The sequence below is a fragment of the Pyrus communis genome, chromosome 16, assembly GCF_041283825.1.
Source record: "Pyrus communis isolate YQ-2024b chromosome 16, ASM4128382v1, whole genome shotgun sequence".
Lineage (NCBI taxonomy): Eukaryota > Viridiplantae > Streptophyta > Magnoliopsida > Rosales > Rosaceae > Pyrus > Pyrus communis.
In genome coordinates this window covers 23,485,330-23,501,119 of record NC_142580.1, presented here as the reverse complement: position 1 = coordinate 23,501,119, position 15,790 = coordinate 23,485,330, and the positions used below count along the sequence as shown (strand labels likewise).

Sequence of the window (15,790 nt, the reverse complement as noted above, 5' to 3'; positions counted from 1 at the left end):
TTAATCTCAAATTCTGACTTCAGATGCATAGCAGTTTTCTCAATCTCTTCAGGAGTCTAATTGAGATTCATATCATTGATATAAACCACAACTCTAGCAAATTTGGAGTATGACTTCAACGCACAAGGACATACTTTATTTACATAGTCTAGGCTGATCAAATAGTCACTTAGATGGGTGCACCAAATCCACTTGGATTGTTTCAATTTTTAAAGTGAACACCTCAATCGAATCGAAAGGCTGTTCTGTGATCTAGAACTATTTAAACAATCTATGTAGGTTCTTCCAAAACTTTCATGTAGATGTACATTTCATGATCCCTATAGAGACATGTTGTAGCCACTTTCAAAAGCTACATAGTCAGATCTTCAAAAACTACCAAACTCACAAGGTAGCTAAATGCTATGACGTTCGTTATGGAGGAATACATCACCTCGTAATCAATCATAGGGTGTTTGAGAGAAGCCTTGCACCAAAAAGGCATGTTTTGCACTATTTTATTCATCTCATTATTCTTTTCCACTTACACGACAAGGTTTCATTGGGTGGTGTAGGAGGTCCAAACACTCTTTGGTAAGGAATCTAATTCGACCTGGATTGTTTCTTTCAAGTTGTTCAATCAGTTCTACATTAACTACATCAACAAAATGTGTTTTTATATTGTTGCTTTTCACTATTTCAAATAGCTACCATATTCTTGAATATCATTGATGACAATTATCATTTCAATTCTGTAACTAATCTATGCATGCATAATGGAACAAGAACTTCAAGTCTCGGGATAATCCGAATTAATTTCATAAGGTGGAATGGTTGAGACAACAATCGAGAAGGGATTTGTTTTATGCCATGTTTCTCTACTTCCAAAGAGTTGAATCATTCGAACCGAATAAATTGTCGAGCTTTAGGTGGAGGATAGATGATGGCTAGCCGCCAGTGCACTAGGCTGGGCCAAGTATGCAGTGAATTGACCTTTGTACCGAACTTTGATGAAGAGTTTTTACCTTATGCCATACTTTTAGTTAAATACAAGTTTTTTTTTATTATTATTTTTTAATCATGTTGAGATTTATGAAATTATGATGCATGATCATACATACTTTATATGCTCATCATGCATGCTGATACCGGCGTCTATAATACTTGTTCGGGCTAAGACGAGCTTCATGTGTATGCTCATGTCACATCGTTACGCTCATATTGGATCCCATTGTAGGGTTTAGATGGAGGGAGTGGTGGTAGCGACGGTTGTGATGGAGGCAAATGATTGTTGTGTTAACAATGGTTATGCTGGATGGTTGTGAAAATGGTGGTTGAGATACGGTGGAAATGGCGGGGTCCATGATGAAGGTAATGGGATGGAGAATGTGATGATGGCGGTGATGGTGGGAGGTGGTGGTGGTGTTAGTGGTGGTGGTGGTAGTAATGATGGTGAGATAGTGACGAATATTGTGGTGGTGATGGTGGCGATAGTGATTATAGCGGTGGCATATATAATTACACTTTTTATTAAAATTCTAACTTAGTTTCATAATGTATATTTTGTTTTCTTTGATTTTGAAAAACAGAGAAAACTTCAATTTGATGCTTACGTTGAATATTATTTTGTGCAATTTTTTTTTTTTAAGTTTATTTTCCTGATAGTCTACCAAACGCATTTTCACCAATTTTTTTTTTTCATCAGTTGAAAATTATAACAAACATGCCATTCGTAATTAGGGATTAGTTTTGGAAACAAAATAAATTAAATTCGAGAAAGATACCAAACATGCTCTAAAATTTTTATCAAGTGCGATGTAACTATTACATAATGTGAGTAAAAGAAAAACCTAGCTTCAACAAAATATGAACAAAAGTTGCATGAAATTCCCATGGAAAAATATTCAAAACCCCAACCCATTCCTACCCTTACTTTGGTTATTACTTATTAACCAATCATCGTCCAGCGTTTTTCCTAAAAGGAAAATTTATCCATGACATATCACCGTTCCAAAAATCTCTGGCTAGACGCTATGCGGCTGGTTACTATCTCGATTAATGCCTAGGCCTTTGAAAATTATGAAAGGGCACCTAGACTAGCTGAGACGCTCATCTAGACTGCCTAGACACCCTCCTACACCTGCCTAGGCACTTGCCTAGGTTGCAACTTACTTAGACAGAAAATAGATAACTTTCAATTTGCATTTAATTTTTTTAATAAATTGTAAGAGATTTGTTGAATACTTAAATGAGCACACACTATATGTTTGTTCTCCATGTTTTCATTATGTTGTAATACTTCATAATACATAAGTCATTCTATTTTGTAGTTTATGATGAAATTATATATATTTTAAGTATATAAGCAGACATTTATTTACACGAAATATAATGGATTTACTTAAATTCGTCTGGTCCGCCTAGGCGCCCGCCTAAACCTTGCCTAGCCGCCTAGGCGCTGGGCCCTACCCCGCTACCTGATTAGCTCCTAGCGTCTTTTAGAACCTTGCTAAAGATTCGAGCTAGGAGTGCTTTTTTTTTTTTTTCGTCAATGAAGTGATAATTGGATCTGGAGACCGCATCGAACATTGGTAAAAGAAGTTTCACTAGGATAACTAGTTGGCTAGGAAAAATGCTATAGAATCATCTTTTTCAGTCCATATAGCTCTTCCACAAAATAAAATTTATACAAGTCCCATATCAATCCCAGAATACCGAGATTCTCATCCCATGCGGGAGCTGAATTGTAAGGTAATTCCCACAACATCTCACCATCATCCCACTCTCTCACCAGAATCCTTTCATCATTTGTTCCGTGTGAATCAAGCACCCCTAAAAAGCACTTTACAAGTAAAAGCAAATGGGGATGTACGACTTCAAATGAGTATCCTATTCGGATCCTCTTTGTGAGTATCCTATGAATCAATTCATCATATCTGTTTATCAGTCATCCTGCGGCTATAAATTATATTGAATTTTTATTTAAAATTGAACACAAACAGTGTCTAATAAAAGCTGACCACACGATGTACGACAAATAACTAAGATGAATTGATCGTCAGATTCTCACAAAGAGAATCCGGAGAGGATCCTCATCCTACAACTTCGACATGGATTTTGAGTCTTCACCCCTAACATTGTCACCATTGACATCATAATTTAAGTTTCAAACTTAATGGGGGCTGTAGAATGTCTACATTTCCAAATATTTTTCTTATGTTTTAAAAGCTATCTGAATGCACATACAAGTTTAATGCTCGAAAAAGGGGTAGCTTGGCATATTCGTTGATGCGAAATATATAAGCACACAAATTAAAACTCTCTTTTGACAATTGTAGTATATGTATAAGTAGGGATCGTTCTAAACCGGGGATTAGGAGGGATTGCTAAATCACTTGAAAACTGACTCAAAAACGTAAAACAAAGGTTAAAACACTAAACTAGACTCAAAGAATGCAAAGCTAAACACTTAAAACACTAAAACCAACCAAAAGACTCAAAACAGCACCAAAACACTCAAAACTGCCTTAAAAACACAATCTGGGCAGTTTTGAGCACTTACACTAATTTGGACGAATTTGGGTGATAGATTGAATCAAAACACTTAGAAACACAAACTAAGACACTTTCTAACTAAATTGAACACTAAAGTAAAGGGGGATTTAGTTTTTGACGAAATTAAACAAAGTGCACAGATTGTAATAAAAACAGATTGTAAAGATGAATTTGATGAAAATATGGATGGAATGCTAGCTAGAAGGTTCCTCTCCACACATGTCACACTTGCATACAAGATGATTTTCAGTTGGTCTTTCGATGAATCATGAAACTCAACACCCCGGGTTAATTAGGTTCGCTTAAATTAACCTTCAAGTTCTCCTTAAGTTAATGAATTGGATGGGACAGCGCATACACAATTCAAAACATTCTCCAAAAGTCCTTTACGTGAAAAGCACAATAAAGATACAATCAAAGATCATTAAGCAACATGAAAACTATAAGTGTTGACGAGGCATTCGTTACTATGATGAGCATGAAACTAGTGCCAAGAATTCATTTAACGCGATCGTTTATAAGCGACCTCCACTACTTGTGAATATAAGTTTGTAACTATTAGGTGAAACTCACTTATATTCTAGCGTCATATTCATGCATGAAAACTAAGCGTGCACTCTCAATAAACATACACAAATAAGTTATCAATCAAGCAGTTAAACAAATTGAATTCACAACTCATGAAATTCCAACCAAAGGTAATCAATTTATATTGCAAGCATAAACATGGTTTTGAATCACCCCCTAGCTAACTAGGGGTTTAGCCTCTCATGTTCACAGAAAGAGAAACAAAATTGAAATTAAACATAGAGAACAAAAGATTGATTACACCTAGAACGCCCAACGAATCCACTTTGAATTTCTGCACATTTCAAGCTCCTCTTTCTTCTTCTTCTTGCTGCGGCAGAGAGGGTTTTAGGGTGAGTTTGGATGATTTTCTGGGTTGTAGATGGTTTTAGGGAGGTGAAGGGTTGCGGCAAGGGTTGTGGAAGGTGTATGGAGGTTTGAATGGTGGCTGGAAGGGTGGGGATGGTTGCGGTAGAGATGTAATTAGGGTGATGGTGGATGCGGCTTAGATGTTTTTTGGCTGAAATATCAAAAGAATGAATGAAAAGAGAGACTTGGGTGCGGCTAAGTGGTGGAATATATAGGGTTTCAGAAAATAAAACCCTAGCTTATTTTGGTTAATTAAAATTAAATCAAAGGCTTCTAGAATTAGGAAATTAAATCAGAAATTAAGAGGGAAGTGGCTGCAAGGTGCGGCTAGGGTTTAGTTTAGGCAGGAGCATGTGTTTTAATTGCATAACCTAGGACAAAATTGCCCCCCCTTGCACGGCAAGGGAAGGGGAGAAGGGAAAAGGCCACGGCAAGGTGTGAAAGTGGGCTAGGGCCTTTGTTTTGTGTCCTAAAGTGCATATAAGGCCTTCAAAGTGGCTGGAAAATACGGACGTTTAAGATTAGGAAAGGTTACCAAAATGGGAAACCTAGGGTTAACTTTCCTACTTCAAGTAGGAATCCTCGTTGAAGTAGGAATCGTCGTTGAAGTAGGAATCCATCGTTCTTCAAGTCTTCAACTCATTCATTCCTCTTTTGCTCCAAAAGACTCCAATTTGCATCTTCTTGCACACTTTGGCTTTATAATCTGAAAATACACAAAACTGACTTTAAACACTAAAATAACTAAGGAAACACAACATAAATGCACGAGAACAAGCTAATTAAGTCGCATGAATATGCTCCTATCATTCGTCCAAAGCCCTAAAAGCCATCGACGTGACGCTAGTAAAAGCCATCGACGTGACGTGATGCTAGTAACAAGCATTCCCTTTTTCGGCTCATCACCTTAGAAACAGCTTCAATACCTACAGACAAAAAACCATGGAAATGTTTAGTAGTTGACCCAAGTGACGTCATTCCAACAAAATAAAAGGCTCGAGCTACGATTTTTATTTACTAGTAACATGTGTGGGATGAGGGGAAGTGTTGGAATCTAAAGGTTTTTGCCTAAATATGTTAAAGGTAGAGTATATGGTGGGCAAGTTTAGTGCGAATAGAGGTCCAAATGAGAAAGGAGTGAGGATTGGATATAATGAAGTACCAAAGAGTGAACACTTTCGCTATGTTGGATCTACCTTGCACGGAGCATTAGATGAAGTATCAACCATAGAATACAAGTTGGATGGATGAAGTGGAATCGTGCATCGGGCGTGTTGTGCAATTGTCGGTCCCACTAAAGCTCTGGGAAAATTTTATAGAACAGCAATAAGGCCAAGAATGCTTTATGGCATGAAATGTTGGGTGGTAAAAATTAACACGTGCAAAAAATGAGTGTAACATAAATGAGAATGCTTCATTGGATGTGTGGGCACACAAGAAGATAGGATTAAGAACGAGGATGTCTGAGGTAAATTAGGAGTGGCCGCAATTGAAGATAAGATGAAAACAAATTGGTTAAGGTAGTTTGGACACATAAATAGAAGACTACAAATGCTCTGGTTACGAGATGGACGCTAAGTGTAAAAGGCGTACAGGAAGACCTAGGAATGCTTGGAAAGAGACTTTAAGAAAAGATATGGAGTATTTGGAGCTAATGGAATTATGGAAGACATTGCGTAAAACCGTGCAGTGGTATTCTAGAATTCATACAACCGACCCCACTTGTTCTTGTCCATGCGTGGGATGAGGGACGTGAATGTTTTACAAAGAAGAAGCCAAAGGAGGGTGGCTGAAATCTCCTTCATCCTCTTTGGGCCAACGATGATCAAATCCAAACACCAACTTTACCGTCACTGGATAGACAACAATCGGAATGATTTCAAAGTTCCAACTAATTATCAAACTAATAATCGTGAAGCAAATCCAACGAATTTCCAAAATTTATAAAATAAATATTAGTGTCAAAGCAATAAAACTACCTTTCGGTCTTCATTCTGATCAGGTGCAATGTATTTACCACTTTTTCTTAACTTGAATAAAATACAATCGGTACTGCAAAAAGAGAACCTTTCATAAGCACAGTTTTATACATCTACAAGTATTAGCATTTCCAGAAAGTAATATTTAAATAATTGCAAGCCCATATCCTCTATGATTAACTGCAATAACAGATGCAAGAATGCAAGTGAAGCAGGCATGGTGTCAGCATGCGTTGTTAATTGCAAACGTACGTAGGCGCTAGATGTCATAAAATCTTATTATGTGTCAACATAAGCTAGGCCAGAAACAATATTCTAGCCGCTGTTAAAAGACTTTCCGACTAAAATTGCCGGCAGATTCAAATTACGATAATCCCCAAACTCTGATCTGTTTGAAACTTAGGAGGACTGCACACTTCATGGAATGAAATCTCACAAGTTTGAAACATGAATACTATCCCCTAAGGGCTGGTTTGGTATTGCTGTGCTTTGAAAAAAAACTGCTTCTGCTATGCTGTAAGAATAAGCAGCTGTGAAATAAAGCAGCAGAGTGTTTGGTAAACTTTTCTGTAAAAGTGCTTTTGGAAAAAAAAGCAGTATGATAGTGTTTGGTAAACTTTTATGTAAAATAACTATGACTATGTGAAATGACCAAAAAGGGTATAATACTATATTATTATTATGATATTTTATTTAATATTACTATTTTCATGTGAGGATTTTGTGTGGCCGTGGGGCCCACACCCCATTTCCCTTATCCCCGTGTCTTCCTTTCCCTCCCCCAATTCTATTTTTCCCCTCCTTGCACCAAGTTTGATACTCACCTTCACCATTCCCAAATTTCCTTTTTCATCCTTGCCCATCTCTTTTCTCCGCTTGTTTCTCATCTCTCTCTCCAACCACCAATCTGCTTCTCATCTCTCTCTAACCACATAGCCACCATAGTAGTGGATCCACCACCACGCAGCTTCAATTTCAGATGCCAGAGTGCCATTTTAATGTCAGATGTAGCACCGAATGGGTTTTAGATCCGGTGTTCGCCAACAACAACCCATTCTTCAACAACTCCGACTTCAAACCCATCATGGCACAAAATCATCTCCAACCATGTAACTTGAAGCCAGTTATTGGACGATGTGCAAGCGATGAAAACCCAGATGCCCACACCACACCACAGAAGGCAAGAATCAGGACAAAATCAGTCATTTCCCTTCTACCCATTTCCCCCCTCTCTCAGATTTCTCAGTCCCCAAACACCAAAACAAACCCACCTCTTGGATCTCATCGCCCCTCCCTCCTGACATATCTAGCGAAATAAGAATATCAACTATGAAGATTCGATCTTCAACCCAGCAAGAAGGAGAAACAGAGGAGGGTATTTTTGAGATTGTGAAAGTTTCATTAAATTCTACAGTTCACCCGTCTCTTGAAAAAAAAAAAAAGTTGGTTTTGAGAAGCAGCATTTTGCTGCTTCAGCTTTTTGCCACTTTTCAGCTTAAAATGACAGTGACTTTGAAAATAAGCAGAGTTACCAAACACAAATTTTACTCCAGCTTTTTTTCATCCCTGCTTTTTTTTTTTAATCACCTCAATGTCAAACCAGGCCTTTGATATGGCTTCCACAAATGTTTACGGCAGTTGACTCAGTTTATAGCTAATATCTTAAACTATTTCATTTAAATACAGCCTGAGAGACTACATTGTGAAGCAATTGATTAAAATGGTGTGGAAAGTACTGAAGACCATTTTCAGTTTGGCATACAGCATATTGACCTCTCGATGTTTGAAATACGTTCAAGCAAATCAAAAGCTTACCAAGCAGAAAAACAGTGAGCATTAAACCAAGGGTAATTTGAACTGAACAACGATTGTTCAGGCGTGGAGGTGTTTGCCATTGCTTCCGTGGGCTTTGCAATTGCTTCTGAGATGCACCAACTCTGCAGAAGACAATCTTTAAGTTAATTTTTCAAAAATCAAAATAATAATAAACAAATGCAAAAATCTATCAGCTGAAAGAAAGCAGAGGAGAGAGGATGAAGCTTGTTCTTTTCTTTCTCTTTGCATGTGAAATATTTATTGCCTTATAATCAATTGTTATAATCAAATCTGGCTTTCAAGTACGTAATAAACTGACCTGGTTGAACAAATTAATTGCTCCAGTTGCCTGATGCAACCTTTGCTTCCCGAAGACAAGTTTGAATCCTTTTTCTTTGGGTGTATCGGAATTAGATTTTTTCTCTGTTCAACTTCATCCGCTATTACGATCCTTAGCTCACTATAATTTGGTGAACATCATGTCTTCCTTGTATAAATTATATCATCCTTCATTTCTGCGACTTCTTTTCCTTTCAATTCCATGAAAAATTTGGATCCTTGGAAATAGTAATAACATCTTTAACACCCTTTATTTCATCAGAAATGTCTCCATTGCAGGCAGCACTATATTTAAGGTTCCTGTCTTTTCTTGTAGTGTCACTTTCCTCGGAGCTTTTCACCCCATGCCTGAGTTCTACACATTCATTTTTGGCAGTTTGCTTACTTTGGGATGTCCCGGAGAGAAATGCACCAAAATCATCGTGTTCGTCTTCATCCATGTGTAACCATTGAAGGGGTTTCTTTCCTTCCATACTAAACGATTCCCTTAGTGCTGTTTCAACACGAGAAATTTGGTTTTCAATAGCAGCAACAAATTGTCCATGTCTAGCTGCGGTATGATCATCACCACATTGTCTATAGCTCAACCTGACAGCCTTCTCAAACTCTTCCAACTAAAACACATTGACCATTCAACATGACAGATACAGTTAGAAAAAGTGCAATAGGGCTGCCTAAACCATTTACATAAAAATTAAAAAATTAAAAAATTAAAATTTCTCTGATTTCAATTGGTATTAATATCTAACAATCCAAATCAGGATTGAAATGCTAACAGAGATTGACGTTAAAGCTGAGATGAGTTTTTTTACTTTCTTTTGGAATCGATGGAAATTTTTTCTAAATTGGATTCTTCCTTGCTCAACTTTATTAACAAACACCAGGATAGTATTGATACACTCATAAATTCTGATAAGATTTGTGTACAGTGAATAAACAAGAGAGGAAGAAAGGGAGATAGCTAAAGTGGGACAAGAGACGTACCTGCCATTTGGCAGTACCAAAAGCGGTTTGCAGCTCCCTACAGAGTTCATCCAAATGTTCTTGTGCTAGCCTTTCACTCCTCTGTCGAACCCATGCCTTGTATATAGATTCCATTCTGGAAAAGAAAATAAACGGAAAATAAAAGGGGGAGGTAGAGAATAAATTATTCTGAGTACCAATTTTATTGAGCTTTCTAAAAAGAAACAAATATGTCACTCTATATAACGGTTTGGTGGTATTCCTCTTCACTTTGAAGTGAGAGGTCTTATTCGAAAACGAGAATCAGCTCCCTTCACTACTACAAAATATGACTTTCATGACACTTGGTAAATTTTTTAATGACATTCTTTTACTGAAAATGTCATTAAAATGATATTATGACGCAACTTAAAAAGAAAAAAGAAAAATGGGAAATAAAAAACAAGTTATTGAAGAAGCTACGAAAGAAAAAGAAAAAAAGGAGACTTGAGTGAAAAACATAAACGTGGTGTTCATCATTGTCACTCAGTGTGAATTCCCCACTTTCTCAATAACCTCCTACAACTACGCCGACTGCCAAATTCAGTTCTCCCTCTCCAGCATCCAAACGCATTCTCTCTCTCTCTCCCCTCTTGCCGTCAAGGTCCGTCCCCTCACTTCCATTGTCTGTAAATCTTTATCTTTCAGGTTTTCTTGTTCAATTGTTCGTACTTTCTTTTTATGAAACCCTAAATTAGTGTAGTGGCTTTGATCTGTTCAAACATGGAGTAGAAAATGCACTCAAATTTACAAATTTAAATTGTGGAGTAGGAAGGCACCTGTCAATTGTCAAAAATCAGTAGAAAATATGCGCTTATGTTTATCCCTCTCCCTCCTCCAAAGAAAGGTCCACCAATCTTTCAATCTCGGATTAATTTTGTTTACTATCATAAGGTCTGTGCTTGCTTGCCATTCTATTTTGCTACGTTTGTCTCTCTCTCTCTCTCTCTCTCTCTCTCTCTCTCTCTCTCTCTCTATATATATATATATGTGTGTGTGTGTGTGTGTGTGTGTGTGTGCTTGCTTGCCATTCTATTTTGCTACGTTTGTCTCTCTCTCTCTCTCTCTCTCTCTCTCTCTCTATATATATATGTGTGTGTGTGTGTGTGTGTGTGTATGTATACTGGTGTGCTTTTATGAACTAAGAAAGTGACTTCAAATGGTAATGCAGCATTCCATCAAGCAAGAAGTCCATTCAGGTTCGTGTTGTACTTCTCATTCGTTTCTCTTAATTTAGGGCCTCAGATGAATATGAGCAGATATTATAGATGACAAAAGTGAACTAACCAAATAAAAATTAGAGTGAACGAACAGAAAAGTTATATTCTACATTAATCAGAATATCATGCTTGATTATATATATATTTTTTTGGATGGTGATTGAAATATGACCACAAATTAGTATGTGGAATCAGTAACTAGCTTCAATTAGGCTGCTTTTTTGGGATTATTTTTCTTTTCGATTGTGGGTTTTTTATCGTTATTGTTCAATTTATTGGAAGTTAGAAAAACTCATGTCTTGCTTTTGCAAGATATAATGAGTTTGATTAGTAGTGAATCTAGTGATTACCTTTGATTTTGATGCTATCAGTATGTTGGTTCTTTTATGATTGCATGTATTTCCCCTTATGGTCTTTCATTCATGTTTTATGGTTCTCCATCATGTGTTTTTGTATCAACTCTAGAATGTAGACTCTAAACACGATAGCACCTCAATCCAGTAAGATTGGGTATTAAATATAATTGTGAGAAGACATTTATTGGATGAGTTCTTTGAAGTTATAAATCTATAGCCTTCAATTATGAAATAAGTGGAAAATGAATTTAAGGATAGCAGTAGATTATTCAGTACATTTGATACATATTACATGCATTCGGAATCCAAGATAACTGAAGAAGTGGAACCATACTATGGTCGCATCTTTCTAACTTATGTCATTTTTATGTATCTTCTTCCTTGCTTTCAGATTTAGGACTTAACTTCCGTGCTTTGAAAGAAGAGGAATGGATTGGTATTGAGGAAAAGGGGTTTGATTGGTTCAATAGTTTTGTTTGTTTATTTGGGAGTTCGTGTTTGGTTGCCGAAGATTTGATGGATTTTTACATTTGTTTGTGGTTTGGTAGCAATCATTGTTGAATGGATATGGGGAACATGTAGATGGTGACTATGATTCCCTCATAGCACTGGTATTGGGACACTGGTGTAAGTTAGTATAGAATATTGTTTTGCTGTGTCGAATTTTTTCATATGGTTATGAAGTTTCATGTCTGATTATATTTTGGATTAGCCGAATGACAACTGAGACCGGGCAAATTTGCTCGTCGAAAAGCTGGGGAACGGTTTGTAAATGGGAACAATAACGAAATTGGTATCTCACTTTTCTCTCTGTGTTTCTAATAAATTCTTGGGTGCTTTAGATTTAGCCCTTTACAACTGTTGAACTCTAGACATAAACCCACCTATATTAAAACATCTAAATAAAACCCAAATTTTGAATTTGATGCCATGTAAGATAAAAGATGTCCATACATTTAAATTTATTTACAACACCATGCCACCAACATTAATATGGCTATTATGTGAAATCGCCTAATCCAAATCTAATTTGTTCAATATACATTCTATTGAAAAAGTAGATACATTAACTTGTGAAAATTAAAAAAAAAAAAAAAAAGAAGGTAAAAATAAACTAGTAGATACATTGTTTCTTGTAAAAACTAAACAATATTTACATTATTTTTATAAAAAGAAATAAACAATATGTAATTTTTTTTTTAAATTACACAATAGGTACACAATTTTTGTAAAAATTAAATAACAAGTACTTTAATTTTTGGAAAAAAAAAAAAAAAAAAAAAAACTAGTAGAAACATTGTTTCTTTTCAAAATTAAACAATGAATTTATAAGGTAAATTAGTTTTTATGTATTTTTCATATATGGGCTTGTTATTATGTAGGTAAATTATTTTTCATGTATTTTACATATATTGGGTATATGCTTTTTCTTTTTTTAAGCAATCTAACATTTTAAAATTTTAATAGTAGGTGCACTATTTGAATCAAATGTTTTTTTTTTTGTAGGTAAATTATTTTGCATGAATTTCACATATATTAGGCATTTATATATATATATATATATATATATATATATATATATATATGTGTTTGTGTGTGACACACCCCGACCGAGATCGGAGCGTGCTGGCCATCACTCAAAGGTGACGTAGCCATGTGCACGTGCGGAAGCTAATAAAGTAGTAATAAAAAGTACGAATAATTCAAAACTAGCATACTAGTACAAGAATAAGTGCTAGTAAGTGCGATACAAATTCAGAGTAGGTCTATAGCAGCCCAAATAAAACGACAACAGTAGTACGCCCGAAGGCGACCCTACAATGTGGAGTGTCTGTCAGAACGCCGGAAAGCCCTCAAAGGAAACCACCGCAACGGCTAAGCAACTAGAACCTGGAGGGGCGCAAAACAAAAGCGTGAGTGGGCAAAAACAAATCTTTCTAAAACCATTTATAAAATACTTTCTAACCCCTCGCCGTAAAACCTGTATACTTCCCAGAAAATAAACATATATACGTATGTATAAATATGCCAATCATGCTCAAGGGTATGCCAATCATGCTCAACAATGTGCCATGTCAAAGCCTCATAATGATATGCAAGTGCTCAGGTATAAATCACATCAATAGCATAACATCTGGCAGCCGGAGTCACCTAACGTGACCTGTACGGCTGCATATAGAGCTCAAATCTCAAACTCAATAACTGAACCTGCCCACGATTCGGAACCACCTAAAGGGGTCTGTACGACAGGCCTGGGTGTAACATGTATATACGCTCTAGTGCTACGATCACGTGAAGGCTGTGCGAATAATCGCGGGTCACCTACGAGTCGGAACCACCTACTGTGGTCTGTACGACAGGCCTATGCACCTAGCTTGGATCCAAGCTGAGCATATGGTGCGGGAGGTGAACAACACGTGAAGGACTGTGCCCTACTCTGGGCGGGAGCACTAACACCGGGGGTGCAGGTTATGAGCTCTCTAAGCATCTCTACCCACTATTTAATGCAATCGTTAAATAACGCTTACCTGGCACTTACCTATGCCTCCACAGCACCAACATATAAATATATATGACATATGCATAATTGAATATATAATTAAACGTATATGTCACTACTCATGCATAACCACCAATTATATATAAAAGAAATGGCATATAACGAAGCATTTATACTAATTTCTGGGAATTAATATGTATATAGGTATATACGGAAAACAAAAGCCCACTCACTGGTATGTAGAAGGGTCGTAGCCTCCCTGCCTCGCATGTGCACGCTCGTCCTCGGGGTACGTGTCACCTAAATGCGAAACAACTATAAAAACGTTAACTTTAAAGCACATAACCAACTTCTCGTAATAACTTCTCATACATTGCTCAAAATGGACAATTGAATATACCAACGTGCTCTACACAACCTCAGGATCACAACCATATTTTTAGAAAAATTTTTGGACCCCACACGCGCCCCCACGCGCCAGCACAGGCACGGACCTACGCGCCCCCCACGCGCGGCCACGTGCCAGGCATACTGACGGTGTCAACAGACGCCGTCAGGAATATTCCGTTAAACTGACGGAATATTCCGTTAAATCCAACTGTTACCGTTAACTGCCGTTAGGAATATTCCGTTAAACTTAACGGAATATTCCCCTTTCTTCTCCGGCGAGACGCCGGCGCCGGCGACGGCACCGGAAAACTGGGAAAACTTCCAACCGTGTTTTCTCCTTCGTTTTTCAACCAATTTTTACGATCTTTATACCAAAATGAAGCTTAGGACTAGTAGAATCACGATAGACTAGTTTTAAGGCCTAAAAACCATGGAATCTCACCTGCAACAACGATCCAAGTTCGGCCAACTTCAAACCTAGCCTTCCCGACGTCAAAACTCGTCCAACGAACTACTCCCAAGCTCCTGGGAACCTCACAAACACAACTACAAGCTTAGAATCTCCTAAAACAAGCTAGATTAGGTTTGCATGAACAGTGCAATATTCGGCCATTGTTGAATCGACGTGAAAACCAAGGATTCCTCACCTGAAAATGGTATGGCTGTGCTCGCCTCGACCTCACGAGTTGAATGGTGTAGTTGGTTCCCTCGATCCGTGATGGTTTTGGTGGTTTTGGTGCTTGTCCGTACGTCGAAGAAAGAAGAAGAAGAAGAAGAAAGGGAGAGAGAGACATGGGACAGAGACAGAGGGAGAGGGAGAGTGAGTCAGTGTGTGTGAGTGTGTGTGTGTGTGGTCCAACACCTGCCACACCACACAAAACAACCCACAACGTGACAAAAACGAACTAGGGGCAATAAGGTAATTTCACACGTGCGTTTTAAATAACCCCGGGACGGGATGTCACAGTGTGTGTGTGAAATAATTTACGTACATTAATATGTAAAATATAATTTTATTGACTTGATTAAGCATGTATAATAACATATATTACACATGTTTTATGTTATTATATATTAGGCAATGAATTTATAACATTATTGTTTTTCCTTTTTTTTTTTTTTTTTTTTTGTAAAATCATTAATTCTCCCTTACCATCCATCCACATGGCATTAATTATGTACATCAAACATTCAAATAGGGTTTATAAAAAAAAAAAAAAATTCAAATATGGGTATTTTAGGCATCCGAATTTTTTTTAATGTGTGATGTCAAACATAATTAATGAATTTGCTAATGTGGAATCTAGTCAATGGGTTTTATTCAAGAAAAAAACTTATGTCGGGTTTATGTTGAGAAACTTAAGCTTTACGGGTTAAAGTCATATTTTCAGTAAATTCTTCAGTTTCTTTGTGTTTTCTTCCTATTGTGTATAAAAACTTAATTATGCATGCCCATGCTCTTTATTTTGGGTTCAAGTTGCTATATTGGTATCTCACTACTATTTGTTTATGCGTTATGCAGTTCATAATACGAAAGAAACAATTTTGAAGTGGTTCTCTTTTTTCTTTTCATTGAAATTCTTGTTTTCCTTTTCAGGTAATATGACATCACTAATAATGCCAGCAGCTACCTTGGGAGTAGTGGGTTATGGTTACATGTGGTGGAAGGTGTGCAGATTATGTTCTTTGTGGGTAATTTATAGTTCAGGCAAATTAATT

At 36.9% G+C, this 15,790-nt stretch overlaps 1 pseudogene; it reads right to left on the bottom strand.

The window, feature by feature from the left end:
- Positions 1-6,496: 6,496 nt before the first annotated feature.
- Positions 6,497-9,701, bottom strand: LOC137732843 (uncharacterized; annotated as a pseudogene).
- Positions 9,702-15,790: the final 6,089 nt, after the last annotated feature.